This window comes from Arachis ipaensis, chromosome B1 (genome assembly GCF_059453495.1).
Source record: "Arachis ipaensis isolate K30076 ecotype BB chromosome B1, ASM5945349v1, whole genome shotgun sequence".
NCBI classification, from domain to species: domain Eukaryota; kingdom Viridiplantae; phylum Streptophyta; class Magnoliopsida; order Fabales; family Fabaceae; genus Arachis; species Arachis ipaensis.
In genome coordinates, this window is record NC_142436.1 from 69,370,348 (window position 1) to 69,379,704 (window position 9,357).

General features: G+C 34.6%; 1 pseudogene; it reads right to left on the bottom strand.

Annotated features, from left to right (window-relative positions):
• Positions 1 to 3,790: 3,790 nt before the first annotated feature.
• On the bottom strand, positions 3,791 to 6,064 carry LOC110270897 (plasma membrane ATPase-like; annotated as a pseudogene).
• Between the last annotated feature and the right edge of the window lie 3,293 nt (positions 6,065 to 9,357).

The window sequence follows — 9,357 nt, forward strand, 5'->3', positions numbered from 1 at the left end:
CTTAAACCTTAACATATTAAAAAGGGGTAATCTAACTTTGGGGATTTTCTAATCTAACAGTGCTCTGCTGTCCCACAGCCTTCACCAACCTATCCTCCATGGGATCCCATCGCCACAGCCTTCCGAACCTCCTCAATCCCAGTAGAAAGAACAATTAATATCAATGCAAGTAAAACACAAGTATAGGCATGTATATCAAGTAATTTAAATAGGCAATTAGGCATGTTATACAAATACGCAAGCAATTTCAAGTCGGCAAAGCAAGCAAACAGATAGAAGATGCATGTAACAGCCCAGACCACCCGCTTGCACGATATTGTCTGCTTTGGCACACAAGGCCTCATGGTTTTGCCTTTGACAATAGGGATGATAGCCGAAGCCCCCACACTCACTCGTCAAAACGCGTCATGCTAGGGAGAGGTATCCACACCCTTATAAGGCATGCTTTATTTCTCTCCCCAACCGATGTGGGACCTTACAATGCACATGATGAATGCCTGTCCTATTGCTGTGATATCACATTGTCGGTTCAACTGCCAACCCGACACATCTGCATAAAGATGTCGCCCTTTGAAATGATAATAGGAACCCCCGAGATATAGTGCTCGGAACACCGTCCAGGATTTTGTGCCTGCACACTCTAGTGATCCGAAAGGATGCGAGCGGGATACTCTTGCCACGGACCTCAAATTTGAACGCAAGCGGGACGAACCACTGCCCTTACGCCGCCGCCACTACCTCGACAGGCAGGATCCAACCACCGTCGTTGCCGGGCGCATAGCGTCTCAACAATCTCAATTTAAATATGTTACATCAGTGGTTTTTGAAAAATTTATTATTTCATTATATCAATAATTCATCATTTCAAACTCTAAGTCCTTGACTCATCTCAACCACTGTCAATTCACAATTTCCTTTCCGAACTCACTAGTTCATCAGTTATCAATCATATATCTTTCTCCTTTCTCACTCCAACCAAACCCAACCTCAGTACACCAGAATCCTAAGCCTCCATTTTCTAACTTTTCATGGAATAAACAAATTAAATCTCCTAGGATCTTTCCCATGTTTTGATACCCAAAAATAAGCCAAAGAGTCTTAAATAGGTGTCACAGAAGTTTACAAGCTGGTTGGGAAAGTGAAACAGTAAAAAACAAAAATTTAGTTGAAAAACAGGGCATGTGCGTACGCACAGGGGTGTGCGTGCGCACTCCCAGGAGGATTTTCAAATATGTGCGTACGCACAAGTGTAAAATTTTCCAATTCAGAATGCCCTCAACAGAATGCACCTTTCAACGTGTGTGTGCGCACAGGGCTATGTGTGCGCACAGCTTGCAGAACTTCGTTAGTTATGTGCGCGCGTAAAGCGTGCTAGTGATACAAAAATTGTTGTCGGTCTAGATTTTCTTCCTAAAGAAAGGAATTACTTCGTTGTTAGCATAGCTCCAAACCAACAAACAACTCTCACATCAAATTAAAATATGGTTTTGTCACAGGAATAAACCCCAAATAAGAAATAACCAAAGTATTTAGACTCCGGGTTGTCTCACAAGGAATTGCAATGAAGTGTATGCTTATTGGCTATGAAGGGGGCAAAGGGGTTTGATTGATAAAAGGGCAAGAAAAGTAAATGGCAAGAAAAGTAAATCAAACAAGCAATTACACTACAAGAATATGGCCGATTAGCTACCACAAAAAGAGTCGTAAAGGCATCGCTAATCTGATGCAAAATATAATTTGTAATGGATTAGCTACCAATTAGCAACTAATGCTTTCCTCGCTAATTACAAGTCGCAGATCAGTGAGGCAAACATAGCAGTCGCTAATTCATCGAAAAATTTTTTAGCTACCGAATAGATAGTCGCAAATTCATCACTAAAGTAAAAGCTAATTCCATAGAAGAAATAGACTAAACGGTAGTCGCTAATTAGTGACAAAATCTACTGTAGCAGACTCATCGCTAAATGCAAGCTAACTTCGTAGAAAAAATGGAATGCATAGTTGACGCTAATTAGCGAGGAATTTTTCCGAACCTAAGTCGTCGCAAATTTTCCGCTAATATAATCACAAATCTATCACATTTCGTAGCAAATCTATAGCTAATCTTTGAAAATCCTTAATCAAATTTGTAGGAAGTTTGTCGCTAAACCAAAGTTATTCTAAATGAGAAAGTAAAGTTATGAAATAATTGCCAATTTGCTAGGGAATAATATATAGTCAATTAGTTGCAATACTATCGCAAAATGTTATCGCAAATTCCTTTTAAACTAGTAACAAATAGATAGATATCTCATAAATGTTTCAGTGGCAATAAAGTCTTTAATTTGTCACCATCATCAATTTTTCAAGAATATTAGTTAGAATGCCAATTTCGTCACTATACTAAAACAAAGCTCATCATTTTTTTATTCATTGAACTAAAAGATTATAACGTATACAAATATAATTAGTATATCAAAATTATACACGTTTAAAAAAGTTCAAACCATGTTTAAAGAAACTAGGTATTGAAGCTTACCCTAATAATAACCAAGCCTTAGGCTTGATCAAATGCCTATTCTATCTATTCAATAGCTCTAAAAAACACGACTTAATTAGTAAACTAATAAAGAGAAAAGCTCAATTACAATATCATATAAAAGTAAGTATTCACTTACTTATTTAGATATGTTTTAATCTGGCTACACAAATGTGATCCTGCTTCTATAAAATTCATTATACATTATACATCTAAGTTCCTCATTGCACATTAAAAATTTTAAAAAACTGAAAAATACAAATAAACAACACCTAAAGCTTGGCAGTTGATACAGTGAGATAAATGTATTAAATCACATACTTGCTTCTTCAAAACTATAGGTATCTACATTAGTATCTATGTTTGAAAACATAGTTGGTTGATTTGCTGAGATCCTGGGCAAGGTAGAAATATTATTATATGAGAAGAATCATCTATTTTAATAAACTTGGAGGCATGAGCAAGAAAATGAAAAGAAGATGAGCCTACGCATTAGCTGAATCATTTTTCAAGGAATAGTGCAAGTAAATATATTCCATGTTCAACATGAAGTATATCATAATGAGTTTTTTTAGCCTAATATGTAATGATTTACTTACCAATATAGAAGTTCATGTGCTTACCATTTGGATTTGCATAATGAAGCAGCCAATTTTCAATAATTCTCATCAACATAACAAAACATGTCATCACAAGACAAAAGAAAATGAATTAGAAATGGCAGATAAAAAGCATGACATCAATGCATAAGACTTAACATTGACAAGGAGACATACACATGACATGAAGCAAAAGAAGTATAAGCATAGTATGGTGAAGGTGTTATCCTATTTTATTATTAGATCTACCATGATGTTGGACATAAAATTTCAATGTGTTCATTACAGTCTTTAAGGAGATGTTTGGGAACTTTCAAAATCTACATAACTATGTACTATAAAACAGAACCGGTGATGTAAGAAAAATGAATACCTTTCTTCATCATACAGTTTGGTTTCACACATGAAAATTAATTGAAAATTACAAAAAGAAATAGTTATTAGCATTGTGTATATATATATATTAATTACCGTTCATCCAATTTTGTTGGGGTGGAAATGGTACTAAGTTCTATATGGCTTATTTTCATGAACCATTTTGTTGTATTTGATGCCATTACTGATGATGTTTGAGGATACATTATCTAATGAATTGTGCTCCATGTTACCCACCTTAAAGGTTAAAGCTAAGGAAGGTCAACAAATTAAAACCTTTATACAGTTAGAAATTAAATTACAATATGCATCTTGCAACACCTAAAGACCGAAGTCCATGCTCAACAAACTTATTAACCACTGCATGAACCTTCTTCCCGACATCTTCTTTGCAGTTGCAAAGGGTTATGAATTAAATCAAAACATTTAAATTATGAATTAAATCAAAACATTTTATCTGTATCCTTCTTGTCCTAAAGAGAGTGGTTTTACTATATTTACCTCCTTTGGATCAGCAAGCATCCCAACAATTGCAGCACCTATAGCAACCTGATTTTCGTCATAGAGGCCCTTGCAGCAAGAAGGATAACATACTCCTTCTTAACACCCTTAGCAAATACCTCAATCAAGTTTCTATCAACACTGAGCTTATTCAATGCCAAGGTTACAGTTTTGTCACTGCAGAGGACATCCATCCCAACTATTTTCTTAATAGTCGTCATACGTCTCGAGCAATTGAGCAAATGAAGAAGTTACCAATTGCTATAAGCACTTTCTAGAAGTGTCCAACTTGGTTAGCGCTGTCAACCAAGTGAGCCACTTTACCAAAGAAGGTGTGCACACCAGTGGCAATCACAACTGCTTCTATCTCACCCTTCTTGACTGTTGATCTAGAAAACACTTCATCAGTGGGGTTCTTGGTCACTAGAAGAGATTCTCCTGTTAAAGCAGACTGATCAACACTTAGAGGATTGCCCTCAAGAAGACAAGCATCGGCCAGAATGATATCTCCTAATTTAATGTTGATTATGTCTCCTGGTATGAAAATTGCAGCATCTTGTTCACTCCAGTGGCCATCCCTTAAAACACGTAATAGAAAAAACATAACTTGCACTGAACAAATAACAAAGTAACAATAACTAATTGACCATTCAATTAGATCTAAAATTATTTTAGATTCTGACAAAGAAAATAAGAAATATTTTAAAAGTAAAATAAATTTTTCATAAGGTTTCAATTTGTTAAGCAAGCATATGTGACTAGATGCGCCAAAAGCAAACAACTTCATCTCATGCACCCAACCAAAGAAAACAACAAATTTGTACGCAATTCAATTTACTAACCATAGAATAACTAAATTTGCAGTACAGTTCACCTTACTATCAATCCTTAGTATGAATAACTATAATACCTGAAGAAGATGACGCAGCAAACAGTGCAATATTGTTTATGCTTGAGGAGAGGGCTCAAAATATGGAAATTCTGAACCAACTGAAAATGACATTTTCTGAGAAACACCAAATACTACACCAGCATTTGGAAGAAATCCTAGAAGGTGTACTTCACAATCAAACTCTAGCTCTGGATCCAACTAAAATAATGAGTCCCAAATCAGCAAATTTAACTGATTCCAGAATAAAGTAATGGTTGAATTTTTTCAATGGCTAAAAGTATTGTTTATCTTGATAGTAAATATATCTAGCAAATATATTTAAGTTGATGAAAGTATCTTTTAATAAACATAAGCAGAAAGAAACAGAACAACACAACTTCCTAACCAAGTGAATAGCAGCGATCAGAATAGTAGTGAAGATAAAGTAAATTAAAATCAAGAACAAAAATAATAGCAGGAGCAGGAGCAATCAGCCAGCCACATTATATTGTCAGCTTCGATATCCATTGCTTTATTCTCCTCGATCATTCGTGGAGAAATACACTTTTCTCCTCTACCCATTACTCTCTACTAAACAAACAACAAGAAGGTGAAATAAAATGTTGTTCAGCAATAATCAGTAACAAATCAGAATTTCAGACCACAGAACAATAATTAGAAATATTATCACAACAATAATCTGAAAAATCAACAATAATCACATCAACTGAAATAAGAACAAATCAGAAGAAAACAAGAGAAGAAACCTTATAATAACAATAATCAAAGCAACAAATTCACCTTATAATAAAAAGTTCAAAACAAACAACCAGAGGAATAATCAGTTTACTGGTAATCGGAATTCAAAATAATAATCAATTTACTAATAATCAGAACAATTATCTGAAATTCAAAACAATAATGGAAACAATAAACAAAACTTTGTTCCCAAGCTCAACCCAAATAATCAGTAATTTAGAACATCAATCAGAAGTTCAGAATCAACCTTAATTAATTTCTTCTTTAAAATGAAAAAAGAAAACATTGGTTAACCTGAGTTTGAGAACAGAGGAAGGGGCGGTCAAGCAGAGGTGATGGCTGACTAAGCTTCACAGGGGCTTCTAGTGGTGGCTGGGCTAACCTTCGCTTGATTGGTGGTGGCAGCGAGGAAGAAGGGGGTAGCACCGGCGCTTTGACCATCGCACCTTGCAGCCACTGTTGGTGGCATCGTCATTGAGGGTCACTGGGGAGCAGTGCAGTGCGTAAAAGCAATGCAGCGCCTAGAAGCATCTTTGACGCTGAGAAGAAGATTTTACCCATCATTTGACGCAAACAAGAAGATTTTGAGGAGCTTTGATCCGATGAAGACTCTGAGGCTGGAAGCACAATGGAGTGAGTGAGAGAATGCTGAGATAAGATGAGAGACGACTGAGACTCTTGAGAGAGGGCAAGGGCGTGAGTTGAGAGAGGGCTAAAAGCTTGAAATTGTGCCCTAAATTTCAATCTCTGATTTAATTTGAAGTGCTAAAAATGAAGTTTAGTATGCAATTTTTTATTTAAAATAATGGAGATGGCGCTTATGCGTGTGTTTCCAATTTTTGAAATTAAACACTTTTTAAATTAATATAACTTATTTTGTTTGTTGAGTTACTATTTTTTTTTTATTTTTATTTTGATTTTTTTAAAAAAAGAATTTAAATTTAAAAACTCTTTTATAAGACAGATAAGATTTTTTTAATAAATACAAAAATATTTATGTAAATGTCAATAATCTTATATTAAAATAAAAAAATAAAAATAATTTGTATTACTCTTTTAATTTAAGAATATTTTTATATTTTATAATTTATGTTTTCATGACTAAAATCTTACAAATTAGTTTAATTTAAATATATATTATTAGATATTTTGTATATAATAAAATTTTTTAAAATATAATTTATAGAACAATATATATCATATAAACAAATAGTAAGCAAGTATTCGACATTTGAATCTCATTTCATGTATGCAACAATTCATTTAATAGTGACAAATTGTTAAACAAACTGTTAAATAGTAAGCAAGTATTAGGCTTGTATTTTTACGAGGAAGACGACAGAACACACTAGATGGTGAGACGATAGAGATGATGGAGCTGGTAACGGAGATACGATAACGCGTCAGTGGCTACGAAGAAGAAACACTAGAGGGACGTCACGACTTCAACGACGTAGATGAAGGGTCACACGAACAGCATGGCTTCAACGATGGCAAACCAAAAACCAGAGACGAAGGCCCAGATGGCTGGAGTATGATGGCAATTCGGTTGTCGAAGACGGAAGGTGCAAGAAGAAGGGCTCGCTTAGTCGCTCTCTGTGCGTGACAGTAGTGGCAGCAGCGCTGCTTGTGGCAGCAGTGGTGTTATGTGCATGCAGCACTCTGAGTGAGAAAACGATTGTGAGTGAGTGAGTGAGGGAACGATTGTGAGAGCGAAGAGGGTGATACGTGTCATTTGTGAATGCGGCGTTGTGTGTGTGTTAGTGATGTGTTAGGGTTAGGTTTAATTAGGGAAAGGGTATTTTTTGGAGTTTTGTTGGTTTGGTTCCTCAGTTTGTAAGTTATTAGTTATTAAAAACTAGCTATCTGATTGTTAGTCACAACTTTGGGACTTTAATTATTCCCTCCTTTAAAATAACTTTAGATTAGTGACAAAATTGTGACAAATTACATTAGAGTGTTTGGTAAATTTGCTTCAAACTTTTGATGAATTTTCCAGGGATTTATATAGAGGTTAGGGATTAGTAGCAATATAAAATAAGGACAGAAGAAGGATGACTAACGTGTTTCCTCAAAAATTAGTAGTAACATGAAATAAGTGAGGAAAGTCTATCAATTGTTAAGCAGTCGCTAATTCCTCACTGAATAAGCTTTTGATTAGTGACTCAATTGCGACCAGTTACTTCCAACATTTTCTTGGTTAGCTTTGGATTTGTTATAACTCTGCGACGGATTCTAACGAAATTAGCAAGTAATTTGCTACAAAATAGGTAGGATATAGCTTTTCCTTTGTGACAAGATTGTAGTTGCCAAGTCGCTCGCTAAATTAAACTTATGACAACTCAGCGACAATTGTATTTCGCCCGCTAATCAGCGACTTAAAATCAACGAACGAAGTGTGTCAGTTGTTAAACGGTCACAAAGTTCTCGCTACTTAGGTTCTAAGCGCTCAATATTCGTATTTCCACTTTAGCGACTAATTAGCAAGGAACACTTTCCTAGCTGAATGATTTATCCGTTGCGACGACTTAGCGACAACTATTTTCTGTCGCTACCCTAATTTTAAATTTTATAATATTATGTGACAAATTAGCTAGGAAATTGTCCATCGCAAAATGCATTTCAAGTCTTTGTGACGGATTAGCTAGTAACATTATTCCTCGCTAATTAGCCTTTTCGCACAAAGTTTTTTTAGCGACAAACTAGAGTGTGAATTGTTTCTCGCTAATTGTATATCAAACACTTGCGACGGAATAGTGACAATAATATCCCTCGCTACTTTACTTCTATTCGATTAAACCCCTAAGTGACTATTTGCTAGAACATTGTCACTCGCTAATTAATTTGTGACAAATTAGTGAGGAAATTTTCCCCGCTCTTTTTTTAGCTACAAAAGTCAATTTGCAAGAAACAAACTTATTTGTGAATCTCTCGCTAATCAGTCGCTTTTCTCAAGTTCGGATATTTTGTGACCGCTCATTAATTGTCGTTAGTGTGTCACTAATTCCTCGCAAGTTAGTGACAGATTAGTGAAAAAAATATTTCTCGCAAAAATTCGTCGCTAATTTGTCAAATTCTTGTAGTATTAAAGAGGACAAGTAATAAAGAGAAACAATTATTAAAGAGAGACATTCATTGCAAGGATTGAGATCATAGGCTTTCCATCCTAGTCACTAATAATAATAATTAACAAGAATTTATCTTATTACGTCATCCCCAATGATGGAAGAAGATATAGGTTATCTTCCATGAGAGAAAGTCTAACAAGACTAGCTAATCTCAATCCAAATATCCTAATCAACTCACTAATTGGATTAGCAAGAGATTAGAGTCAATGAAAATGATATTAACAAACAATTCTAGATCACCAACATAGGTTAGGTTTTCATGACTCAAGATTGCCTAATTACTCTTTCCAAGCCAAGAATGCTCAAAGTCTACTCTAAAGCCCAACCAAGCATTTTGTCAAACACTTGGTGGGTAATAAAGGAAAGCATGGTAAATATGCAAGAATAATAAAATCTAACTGTAACAACCCTAGTTTTTGAAAACCAAATAATTAGTTATTTGTGATTTATTTTATTTGTTGATAATTTTATTTTAAGAAAATTATTTTACTAAAGGTAATTAAATGGAGTTTCATGATAATTGAAGTTTAAATTAATTATAATTTTTATATAATCTTTATTAGATATTTGGTATAATTGAAATTATAATTTTGATAATTGAAAAAT